Below are 14,434 nucleotides of genomic sequence, written 5' to 3'. Positions count from 1 at the left end.
TTCTTAAAAGAATGAAATGTGTTTCCAGTGATTTATTCATTTGGTCTATGTTCTTGAGAGGGGGACATGCTAAAGTCCTTTATTGGGAGAGTAAAGTTAGTTTCACAAAAATTCGATAAGAATTAATGGAATTTATTCAAAATTTTTGCAGATTATTTGATCCAAAATGTAATTTTCTTTACTCTGTTCCAATTCTTTCATCTTAATGAAAAGCTTAATTTTCTAAATATTTCTTGGTAGCATTATCGACAGTTTTGCAAATCAGCATATAAGATTTCTTTACTGAACATTTGTTTTATAACTTTATTATTTTGTTTTGTTTTATTTTTCCTAAGGTATTTTCCACTTCAAATCAAGAAACGTAAAAGTTATGAATCATTTGAAATGATACCGAAGAGAATATTCGAAATTAAAGAGTTTAAAGAAATAATTAAATGATCTTATTTCTAAAAAATATTTTTATGAATTTGAAAATTTATTTCGATAATTTGTATTAATGTAGAATATTTCATTAAATATACTCAAAATGTCTGCTGAATTGCCATGCCCAAATAAGCATTATTTTTTATGAGTGTAAATACACCCAAAGAATTAGAATTTGGAGATCAGTGAACAAATAATTTTTTCATCGCCAATTGCATTTCCATATTTTTTCAAGTAAGTCACATAAGAATTTTTGTCACTAAATTTACAAAGCAATTACTGTAAATGAAAAATATATCAATTAAATGGTCTTTTTCAGTAATTTCCATTGAAAAACTGAATTAAACCAATTTCAAATTTGAGCTTTCATAAATTTTTTTATTGTGTAAGGTAAGGCCGGGATAGACTGGTTGGTCGATGCTCGTTCTCTCATTCAGGTCTAAATTACGATCTGTGAATGAGTGAATAAAGTCCGCCATGTGGAAAGGGCTGTGACGCATGAATGTCGAAAAAGTATTCTTTACCCTAGATGGCGCTACTGAAACAAGCGACGCTAAAACCCGGCTTAAAATCGCTGACTTCGTTAGTGGGCTTGTCTATGACAAGTGCCATAAACAATAACATTATACAAGGTTGTCATAAAGCCTTTCCCTGGGAAAAAAATATTTTGAAATAACATTTGAATATAATATAATGAATGTGAAATTTATGCTATAAAAATGTTGTATTATTATTTTTTTTAGTTCATCATATAGTGCAACTAATACAGATATAGTGACTTCCCATTTTATTGTTAACAAAATGACGTCAACGAAGAAAAAGTTTAATGTTTTGTTTGGTTCTATGTCTATTTGGTTTAATGTCAATTTTGGGATGCATAAAAGACAGAATGTTTTGCAGCTCAAATTGAAAGTAGTGATACACTCAAAATTAAGATCACAATTCTACTGTAAAAGTAGAAATGTTAAACAATACTTGGCGAAAATGGAAAACCTCGTCGTCAAAATTCGAGGAACCAATTTTGTTTACGCTGAAATTTGCATCTAAATGATTTTATTAAAATCATTATAAATGTCATTACAATGTATCGAAAAATGTGTCCAATTTTAATATTTTTTGTAATCAGGGAAAGATTTTGTACCCACCCTGTATATCATTCTAAACCAATATTTATTTAGATTTATAATATTGTAATAATTATTCATATTTATAGTATCTAAATTACTATACGAATCTATATTCATATGTGAAAACGAACATGAAAGCAGATTGGGATTGAAATTCACCTTGTGGAGTTCTCAAGAAATTGTTTACTTATGATTGTAAAATATGATAGCCAAGAACTTAACGCTGCTTATAATTTGAGGCAGTAAGAATGTTTCATGTACGTTGGTCATAATGCTTTTAAAACGGAATTTAACAGTCCTGTAGACATTTTATAAGATATTTTTAAATGTATTTAGGAGAAAAGAAGTTTTCAGAAAAGCTTTGAAAAAATAATTGTAATTTTTTATTAGTGGAATCTTCAAACACTTAATTAAGACTTCAATGGAAGACAAAAATGCTAATATCGCTTGAAATTGAAGTAAAGCAAGTAAGTGAGAGCATTACATTGGCCAGTGAAAAAGTTTAAATCGATGGAAGGAAAGCATTCGTGAAATAAACATTATATCATTACTTAAATAGGAATTCAGAAGTAGGAAATTCAAAAGCAAATTTTTTTACTAGAAGAATTTTAATTGGTAAATGAATTTTACTCTGAAAACCATTATTAGAAAATAATTAAGAAAAAAAATACATTTGACTAAAAGAATTTTTTTTTATGAAATAAAGAGATTGTCTTCAGAGGAGAATCTTAGACAGCACATGGAGGACGGATTATGCAATCAATTATATGAACTCGAAATAAGTCTCGATTTCTTATCCAAACTCACTAAATTCAGATATCTCAAACCTTTGTTTAGAAAGATGCTTTATCTTTAGAAATATGCCTCTTCTCTATCGCTTTCATGCGTTTAATCGATTCATTTTTTTTCGATGTCAAAATTCTGGTGAAATCGCATTTTCAAGCTACATTCCAAACATCAATTTCTTGTTGATCGCTCTCGTTATCTGTCATAAACATACATTACAATTTAGCACGGTTCGATTTTATGAAATTATTCGGAGGATAATTTTTATTTCAAATTGCATTATAAAAATAAACAATAAAGAAAAGCACTAGAATATATCTCTAATATTGAACATTAAGCTTGTAGTGCAATTTTTTGCCGCTGAATCACCGTTTGAATAAATTGCATTTATATATAATTTTTCAATTTTTAACTACAAAATGACTTAAAATGACATTCTATTGTACGCTATTATTTTATTGCCATATATATAAAACTTCCAAAAGTGCAATAAATCATTAACAACAATTTTTTCGTTACGTATGCGGACAAAAATCTTAAAATCTTCAAAAGAAAATATATTACATAATATTTGCAGAGCCTGACAACATTAGCTGCCTTTGATAGTGTTCGCTCACAAGTTTTCTTATGAAATACAGTTTTTATGTTATGGATGATTAATCGAGACATCTCCTTCCTTACAAAACATTATATTTCTTTTCGCCCGAAAACGATGATCACGTTCAGAAATACTAAATTTCGGTTAGGCTTAGTTTCCAGCACATTTCTCGAATACTTCAAAGAATGTTACAGCACATTCGTTTTTTCAAAGGGCGAGCTGCTGTAGGAAGAAATGATATATAAGTATAAGCTCTTAATCATACGATGAACATAAATGGGTTACATATCAGAAAAGAGAAGAGACGGTGACAATTTTCTATTTGTCTGTGTTAACGGCGGCAGAAAAAGTTATATTTTGGCATTTGTGTTAGTGCTTGTTATTAATGGGCGAAATATGTGATACTTTTTTAAACTATTTTCTGACGGTATATTCGATTTCTTATATTTTCTACAAACACTCCATAAATTATTACTTGGGGTTACAAATGGATATTTTTTCTTATGAAATCTCAATTGGCAGGATATATGTATTTTCTGTCGTAGAAAGAATAGTTCAGTGTTCAATCACTTATTACTCTTATGATTAATATGAATTAATTTATAAATTCGATTCTGCTTTTTAAGAGGGGTTCCATAAAGTTTATTCAATTTTGGTGATTTTTATCTTTAAATCGCTTTTCGATATTCCACTGCTTAAGGCTACATTTATCTAAAAGTCGCCGTAATAATGCAATAATGCGAAAATTCACATTTCTCCTCTTCTAAAAAAGAACAAGCATTAACGTTAAAACAACGAAGATTGAATAAGAGATCATAGCATTGTGGAAATTAATAAATAAAAGTTGCGATTCATTATAGGTATTGAAAAATCTTCAACTTGTCTGAGGTTTAGAAAATATGCATTCAATTTCCTCTTTCTATTTCTTCTTAAATTGGATAAATTACAAAAATAAACTTTTGAAATACAAGTATGTTACATATTCATCTGTAACAGACAAAATAATAGCAGATGTGTTCTTCGTATATCATCTTACTTGTTATTAACATGATATACATGTAGCAAAAATCAAACAATGACATATCCATATCTAGGTTTCACAAATTTACTTTTCCCTATATTTTCCTTTGATTTCTATTGTTAAGCATTTTTTAAATATTCAACAATATTACACGAATTCAAAATTATTTAAATAAGTTTTAAAAAAAATAATTATGTTCAATTTAAAAGCGTAACAGACATACCGACTTTTTGTAATTTTGCAATATCCTTCACATATCTCTATTCTGTTACAAAATAATTTATAGATACTAATTTATAGATACCATTCATTTGATAATTAAATCTTCTACGACAAATGCCTTTAACATTGGTGTTATGACTTTCTGATCATATAGCAATAATTATTTTATTAACTACGGAAGTTTTGATTGATCTTTATTTATTTTCAATCCTAACATTTTTAAATAATAATTGTTTGATACGTAAATTAATCTAGTTAAAAATCAGAAGAGTTATCCTTTATTAAAATAATTATTTCGATTGCTTGTTGAATTAAATTTTGGGATGCATTGTTTCTATATGTTTTAGAATATTGTTTGAATTTATTAAAATTATTTGAAACCTGTTTGACTTATTACTTATTGGTTTCTAAGCGTAAACAGTGTAACTATGCATCGCGGATTCATGCCAATTTATAAGTATAAACTAATCTGAATACGTTATGTATATATGTAGTGACGAACGCCTGATGACGAGCGCCATCTGCTGGCCAACAGGTGTTGATGCTTGTTAGACGGAGTACAGATCAGACGGGTCTCTGAACGAAAAACGCGATGTAGGTCTGGACGAGAGCTGTGAGACGATAAATGCAGCTGACGAAACGACGAATATTGTCATGCAATGACTGCGATATTAACATGTGAATCAATCCTGCGACGTATTAGACGAAATCTGTTTAATGTTCATTTAATTTATATTAATGTAATTGTTCGTCCTAAATGTAATTAAATGTGTGTGATTCTAAAATAGTAGTGATTCCTGAGTCCTACAAATATATATATATACAGGTGGTTATCAAAATAATGAAAACACCTTAGATTTATAAAGACTCCTTTATTAGTATGGTGTAGGACCACCTTTGGCATGTAATACAGCTTGGATTCGCCTAGAGATCGATTCACACAAGCATTGAATGGTGTTTAGAGGAATATTGTACCATTCTTCCTGGAGATATTGTGAAAGTTCTGGGAGAAATGCCAGTGGGAGATATCGATTCTGTATTGAACGTTCCAAAATAGACCATAGCGGTTCAATTATATTGAGGCCGGGTGACTCTGCGGGCCAAGGTAGATGTTTGACTTCATCCTCGTGTTCATCAAACCATGATTGGAAAACTCTCGCTGCATGGATAGATACATTATCATCCTAGAAAATTCCATCTCTTGCAAGAAACAAAGTTTGCATCATAGAATGCCAACTTCCATGACCAACAATGGCCAGCTAAAATTCCTCTATACTTCTCCTCTATCATCCTTCCTGTCAGGGTTAAGATTGGTCAGCAGAAAACCATGACATGGCTGCCCATATCAAGACAGATCCACTTTCATGCTTAACAGTTGGAAGGAAATAATCACGGCCATACGATTGCGCAGGTGTCTCCAAGCGTGCACCCGTTCTGTTGTAAGAAAAAGAGTGAAACACGATTCGTCAGACCATATTACTTACTTCCACTTAACAATCTATCAGGTTTTGTGAGTGCGACACACTGTAGATGGCTTTTACCATGAATATTTGTGACAAGTGGATTGGGAATTGTTGCTCTGCTATAAATGTGCTGTTTATGAAGGTCCCTTCTAACGGTAATCACTGACACTGGAGAATCCAGAAGGGTATTGAGCTCTGCGGTCAGTTTTGCTGCAGTTGTTTTAGACATTATAATCCGCTTTAATACCCATAGATCTCTTCCACTGAGCTTCTCTTTCCGCCCACTATTTTTCTTTGCCAACTTGTCTTGCCGTACTGTGTTTATGCTGTCATGACAATATACACCGTATCTCTAGAAACGCCTAAAAGTGGGGTTATTTCGGTCGCATTTGCTCCAGCTAGACGGGCTCCTACAATGTGGCCTCTTTGAAAATCTGATAGGTCCGACATTTCACGCTTTCGAAAAAAAATCCAAGAATTACAGAACTTCAATAAGGCTAATACATACTACCAGAATATATCCATTGCTATTTATAAAAAAAATGGTGGCTATTATTATATTTTAATGCTTACGAAGCGCATTCGAAAATATCACTTTTATACACAGGCGTTTCCATTATTTTGATAATCGCCTGTATATATGTAATGATATTTTAAAATCTAATTTGAACTTAATTAATTTCCTAATTTTTAGCTGAATTCAGCACATATTAACTTCATTCTAAAATATTCTCTTATTTGCTGATCTCATTCCACTTCTTCTATTTAATTAATGCAACAGAAAGCTCTGTAAAAATGTTTTCGTCAGCAGTTCCCACACTCCGAGTGAAGGGAAAAAAAAATGCTAACCTAAACAAATTCTTTTAAAGATCCCTATAATTCCCTTACCTAAATTTGACATGTGTAATCTCATAGCATATGTTCACAGGGGTAAAATTTTCTTTAGCTTTTCCTCATTTTTGCTTTGTGTCCCGGAAATCATGAAACAGCCAATTTAGGCAAATACTTATATAAATATAGAAAAACAGTCAAAAACATTCAATAACTGTATTTTCATTAAAATTGGCATGAAACTTTAAATACAATCGGCAGCTTTTTAATTTTGTAGGTTCTAACTAGTTTATAGAAATTACTCTTAGAGCGAACTAAGTAAAAAGTAATTTCTTCGTAGCGCATGTTGGATAAATAATGACAAAACTTAAAATATCAGAGGAAATCGATTAAAATAAATTTCAGTTATTTTCAAAAAACTAAAGTTGTCAAAGGTTTCTAATATTAAAGTAAAATGTTAATTTAAATTCACTTCCCATACTATAGTTTATTCTGAAATTTTATTCCAGATTTAAAATTGGATTTTTTTTTTGTATGTGTGGGGTGAGTTGCAACGCGTGTTTTTATTACCTTTTTAATTAATGAAATACTCAAGATTACTCATTTTATTTTTAAATAACTCATAGAATACTTTTCATCCTTTTTATATTTATAATATTTTATACTTTATCCAAGAGGATATCATCTGCAGCCATTAAAAGACTTTAATACCAAAACTTATTGTTAAGGTTCAAGCCAAAACTTCCTCTTATATCTTGCAGCATTTTAAATCCGGTTAGGGTGTAAATTCAAGCTACATTAAAAAAAAATAATGTGCGAAATTTGAAATATAAATGAAAATGAAATCCAAAATATTAAGAGATTTTAGACTGCATTTCAGGGTTCTGGAGCAAGACTAGGGCAAAAGAGCATATAGCCCTTATCCGTGAAGTATATTATTGTTTAAATTTTGAATGGAGGTTAAAGATTTGTCTGCATGTTAGCTTGTAGTTTTATAGTGCAAGAACTGGTGTGTGTGTGTGTGTGTGTGTGTGTGTGTGTGTGTGTGTGTGTGTGTGTGTGTGTGTGTGTGTGTGTGTGTGTGTGTGTGTGTGTGTGTGTGTGTGTGTGTGTGTGTGTGTGTGTGTGTGTGTGTGTGTGTGTGTGTTTATTACGGTTTATCGGCACTTCAATATTTTGATAACTCCCCTGTTCTACTATCTGTTTTAATACTACAAGGAGTAAATGAAACAATTTTCTATTGTCATTTGGATAAAATTGTCTCGGTATGTTAAATATGAATTACTTAAGGATAAATAAAATGGAAGTATAAAATTTATCTCTAATGCATTGCGATGTTTTATAACTAATAGTTATTTTCATGCATTGTTTTGAAATAAGAAGGAAAAGTATAAAATAATTTACCATTCAAAGTTTCAAATGCAAAATAAACAAGTAGAAAATGGCAGCTTAGTACTCCAGATGGAATGACAGGATAGGAACAAAAGGTACTGAAATCAAAGAAGCCGAATAAATAATAGCTGCATCGAACGCAACATCAAGGAAACATAAACTATAAACGTATTTTAAAGTGTTCAATAGAAAGCCAACTTTCATAACTTTCGAAATAATGAATACATAAATACATGCAAGTAAATGAATCTCAGAATTTACAAAAGATTTTCAAAAATACACAAAGGAGTTTGAAAGATTCTTAAATATATGTTTCAATCCATAATAATGATGAAAAATTCACAAAATAAAATAAAAAGCATGTTCAACATTTTAAGAAGGTGAAATATTTTATTTTAACATCTTAAAATATTTTAAACAAATGACTTTATACGAGATATTTATTTTAATAATAGTTTATCTGTAAACTAACAATTTTGAGAACTGGATTAGCAATTCAGCATTCCGTTTCACTGAAATAATCATATTTAAAAATTACATATAAATAAGCTTTTAATAACGGCTTAAAACTTATAACGTACGTTTAAGTTTACCTTCTTAAATTTATCAGCAATTATTTCTGAATTTTCAAATAACACATTTGAAATGTAATATGGATAAACGCATTCTTGAACAAACAAAGTAATTTTCCAGAGTCATTTCACTTTTATTTCGTAATGTGTATACTTTTTAATTTACAGTAAACTCATTCCATTGAAGTCATATTTTTCACTCTATCAAATAATAAGATAATATTTTTTTTAAATGCATTTTATATTAAAATGGAATATTCCAAATTTAGTCAAATGGCAAAATTTAGTCATTGGCAAATGTGGCTAATTTTTTTTAAGCTACTTCAGATGTATTTGCTATAGTTGTCTACTTTATTACCTATTCACTTGCTTTTGAGATTTGAACCACATATTATCAATCAATCTCCTTTTATTCTTATTCCTCGTCCATTTTATTTCCTATTCCTCCTTAAAAAATTGCATTATATTTCCTATAATCAAAATATGTTCTCTTTCTTATCATGAGCAGGTTTGTAATTTGTCATATGGTTTATTTTTTATTAAAATACTCTGCATATTTGAATAAAATTAAAAGTAAATTTTTCATGAAAGTGCGAAATAATTAGCAGTAATGCGAACTCAAAAAGCAGTTTTAAATTATATTTTTCCGTCATCATGCAACTAATTACAGTACTTGCACTATTACGAACCAAAGATTGTATCTAAGTGTTTTTAAAGAAGGATGGGTTAAAAAAAATTTCAGATTTTAAATCACTTATGAAAGCTATACAATGACATCACTTTTGAGCTTTATTTATAATGAGTAATTCAAAAATCTATTTTGTTTCCGCTCCATCCTAATATGCACTGTTTATGATCACAAAATAGTTAAATCTGCCACTAGCAGGTCAGTCATAAATGCTTAATTTGAAAGATTTAATTTAAATTTTCGAATTGACGGACTCTGATGAATTTCAAAGATAATGATATCATAATATGTCTCACATACTTTTCAACAATTTCTCAAAGAATAAAAATATATCTGCAAACTAGGAAATTACAATGTGAAGTGGCGAAGTAAAACAAAGTGACTTCAAAAGACCTACAGTGAAATACGAAAACAATAAAATTCCTTCATTTATTGCTATAAAAAGGACAAATATCAGATTTTTTTTCATAAACATATCTAAAATTATTTTCATCACTTGTAATCATCGTATTTTAAAACACAATTTATTTCATTTGTTTACGATTTCCAAATTTCCATGGAATTCGTGTCTTGTTTCAAATTTGATCCTAATTTTACTTCTTGATGTCGGTTGGTTACTTCTATTAAATAAAAAGTGTCTCGAAATCCAACTAACGTAAATTATTGTAAACACAGTGCACTTCCGAGTATCCGGCCTAATGTGGCGAAAAACTGACCGAATAACAAAAAAGGCAGAAAAGCTGGAGTTCCATGAAATCATTTCTTTGCCCACCAATGCCGGAAGACAAACTTTTATCCAAAACTCACTGTTATAATGCGTATTTTCTCACTTCTTATTGAGTACTAAGTCATCCATTTACCTCAATATGAAAGCAGCCGAAGCCTATTGAATCAGAGAAGCAGTTGCCGGTAACGTGTCGAGTTAAAATAGAAGGCTCTCTATTGGTAGTTTATATATGTTTACATACTGCACTCTACATTTCAAAAATTTATTAGAGAAAAAGTAAGTTAAAAGATGTAAACTGTTCACATTTTAACATAAATACTGTAATGCCCAACTTAAATGCAGAAAACATAAACAAAACATGAACATAAATCGTAAGCCTAGTTCTGAAGAAAACTGGCTCAAACTGATTTTATTTTTCACCGATAAATGATTATACCGATATAAAAATTAATCTAAAATAAGAGCCAAAACTTATAGTTCTTAGGTTTTGAAAAACTCTTTAATAGATAACTTAAAAGACACCTTGTCTTCCTCATTTAATTACGATAAAAGAAAACTAGACCAGAAAGTAAGGAAGCCGGATAGTCGCGAACCGGTTACTTGGAAGTGTAATGTAATAAATGCAGTTATGGCCAAATGTATCGATTGTTCTTTGTCTGTTTTTTCTATAATTACTAGTGGAATATACTTCAATACATAGTCGCAATTCAAGCTTTTAAATAATAATGTAAGGAACGGAGATAAAAATAATTATATTTATTTAATGGACTTAATAATTTAAAAATAACTGGATTTTAATTAAATATTATTATATAGCTAGCACGCTTTGTCTATATTTAGGTTTTATAATATTTACATCAAAAGTTTTTAAAAATTCATACATTTTTAGAGATTTTTTTTCCTAACCTGATAGTTAAATGTATAATTTTTCTAAATACAAAAATATAAAATAAAACAGATGGCTTTTGTTAATATGCATAATTTAATCCTTTTAATTATGTAATAAACAAAATTGAGAAGTTAACCGCGCTTGTAAAATTTTGATTAAGCAAAATTAAATGACACTCAAGAATAGTTCTTTGTTCAGATGAGATAACGAGCTGATTTTTTTTTAATTCTTTTATTTGATGTTAATGAAAGTGCCGATATTAACGTCAGCCGTTGGCATCAAGGAAATAACTCGTTTCGCTTCAACTGATGATGACACTGCCTTCACCTTATAAAGAAGAAACAAATGTATTCAAGAGATATATATGAATATGACCTTCAGAGTATATTACATTCCATACGAATCTCACTTAAACAAGTATCCCACTGATGTTAGTCGTTTTCAATTACAACAAATGATTATTCACAGTTTATGTCAGTGAAATGAAATGTATATCGCTAGATTAATATTCAGATAGGTTTCTTATTTAATGATTTTCCTTTTGTAATTTTAATATATTTAAATGAAAAAACTTTCGTTCCTTTCAAAATTAGGCGCATAACTTCAGTCTTTAGATTTAATAAGAAATTGCTTAAAGAAGACGGGATCTTTTTCTACTTTTGTAGTTTAAAATTAAAAAAAAAAAAGACTTACGTCAAATAAAACGAATGAAAAGATCTTTCTTATTGTTTAAAATACCGCGGATGGTGTGCAGTTTCATTTTGTATAGCACAATGACTTCAATAGATATTTCTATGACAGACGTCAAATTCTCTAGTTAATTTAATAGTGGAAACAATTACTTATTCTTCCGGGGTAAAAACGTGTGACTTCATTTCAGAATTTAAGTAATACAGCATGCATCACGCATCAGATGAAACGCACAGCTATGTTTGCAGTATGACTTCGCTTCAATGATTTTACAATACTCTTCATATAAAATAATTCAACTAGGTTTTATGTAAAATGTTATAATGGTAATCGCATTAATGTAATTGATAAGTATATACCTTTCATTTTATTAGGCGCTTGTATATATTTTGATCATTTTTTTCACTTTCAAAAGGCATTTATTGAGAAAAATTGGCACATTATATATCAATCAAAATATTTTCCATCATTTTTATAATAATAATCCAATAAGTCTTACAAATGATTGTCATCGAATTTTCTTGGTCTTCCAGACAGTTCTTTGTCGTTGACATCTAAATCCACTTTTAAATCTTAAAAACCAAAACCGACCATTGGGATATGACGGAGCAACATCACCATAAGTTTTTAAAAGTGTCTGATGGGCTTCGGCAACAGATTTCTTCAAATCAAAAAAAAAAAATCAATGAATGTGGAAATGCAATTTGGAGAGTTTCATGTTTAGGGTCTTTATGCACTGAATAACTAAATAATATTAAATGAAAAACTTTCAAAATGATAATAATAAAGTAATAGTAAATAGGTAAAACCCAAAATCATTGTCGCTTATATAGATAATTCGCATGTTTACCAATAGATGTCGCTGATTAAAATTCATGAAAGCACCTGATAAGTTGAGCAAAAATTAGTATTTGTGTAAGATAATCTGTGTAAAAGATAACACCGATAATGATGAGTTTTCAAATTCATTGTATGAATTTCCAAAACAAATCAGATTGAAAAGGTCTTAGAAATAGTATCTGGTGCAATTATCAGATCCTGCAGCACCTGATTAATATTTGAAAATTCTCACTCTTAGATCACCAATCATTTAAATATTTACCAGTACTTATTCCTGATATTTCAATAATAATAGCATTAACGCTCAATACCAATTAAACCAAATGCATTTTTATGTACTCTTTAAGTATTAAAAGAAAAAGCATAGATAAAATTCATTGAAAAAAGTGAATTTATTTATTCTGTAAACTAGTGTTGTGTAGTTACCTTAAAAGAAACAAATCACTTAGAGTTTATTCGTCTTTAGAAAGAATAAATTAAAGAGATCAGTTATTTTATTATTGCAGCTTAACTTGTTAAAAAATACTTCTTTTCCTAAGAATTTAAATTAAACTATACAATAATTTTAATTTTTAAGTACTAATTATAATTTTTTAAAAATATATGAAAATCAAGCAAGTTTTTTGACAAATAATCATTTATAATATTAATCTTAGTTTTTTATTTAAGTTCAAGTGATTATAAACTTCCAAAACATTATAAAAAATTAAAATCATGAAAACATTATACCTTTACTATTAAAAGTCCTCTAACTACAAAGTTAAAAACAATGTTCCTGTAAATATAATTACTTTTCCTTGGATTAATTATAAGTAAAAGCAGGCATGTGCGAAAGTGCTTTGATGGTTTTAGTTTTATTTTCTTTGCCAAATCGTCTAGCAGAAAAGTTTTTAAAAAATGCATACGTTAATAATAAGAATTAAGAAAACATGTTCTCCTCTGCTCCTAATACTCGTATAAAAAATTCTGTCTGTTTTTAGCAAAGCCACCTGGAGAAAATTGCTTTAAAAAACTTCTTTAGCAACAACTCAAGCACTTAAATGTTCTTAAAGCTTCCTGTTTTGATAATTATTTTTTAATCTAAGTGAGAATTAAATGCTTTTATCAGAGTAACTTTATTTTTTCCATTAAAAGTGAATGTATAATTTTAACTGAAGTTTTAATGTGTTATATTCGTCATCACTTTTGCTTTAATTACTTTTCAGAATGACGATAAAAGTTCAGGGAGAGAAAAAAAAATTCATTTCACTTCTACATTAGCATATATAGTGAAAATTTAGAGTCGAAATCGAATATGCTTTCGTCGAACGTTTGTGTAAATTGAAGTAATTTATAAATCCTCTAAAAAAAATTGCAAAATGAATTTTGTTCTTTAAATCTGTGTAATGAAAACAACAGATGGAATTACTGGTTTTACACGTGCCGATTTTTCTAGCGCTACGATTTAAATTTGTTAATGATAAACTGAATAAATAATTATTACATGAATTAATAGATAACATAATAATAAATAATAAAATATCTTTTGAAGTAGTTTTTACTTATAAAAGCATGGAATTCCGTGATTTTTCTTTTAAAAGCAGGGAATGTGTCACCTTTGTTTTAAAAAGCTTGTGTAAATACATATTACAAAAAATGGCAAAAATTATAAAAATATATAACGATAAGGAATATATTTATTCGATGTATATTCCTTGCTGGTATGTGGCTTTAGATCGCCTTTTGTACATCTTATGATAGTTGCTTTTGCTCATTTCCAATTGGTTTTCTGAATTGGTGGAAAAGACTTTGCAATAGACCTTTACTTTTCACTAAACCGTTAATTTCGCTTAGAGTGTACCAAAGTATATGAGTAAATATATTCTTTGGACTCACCTAATAGACGTACTGCTTATTCACGTATTCACATTTCTCTCTGAATTAACATCCCTCTCTGCAGTTAACAGTAAAAAAATGTTAACCCTAACCAGTGATAGGTTTGGTAAACATCACGAAGGTCATCTGTTCTTATTGAAATTGTTGCTGAAATACTTGATATGGTTACTGCAAATCCATTACATACTGTAAGAAGTGTTGGATGCATTTAGGTTGCACCCAAAATGGTAATCTAGACTCCTGTTCTCTGGATGATTCCTCGTCGATTCTAGCGCGTGCAGATGTTGCAA

This window comes from Argiope bruennichi, chromosome 3 (assembly GCF_947563725.1).
Source record: "Argiope bruennichi chromosome 3, qqArgBrue1.1, whole genome shotgun sequence".
Lineage (NCBI taxonomy): Eukaryota > Metazoa > Arthropoda > Arachnida > Araneae > Araneidae > Argiope > Argiope bruennichi.
This window is presented reverse-complemented; position numbering follows the sequence as displayed.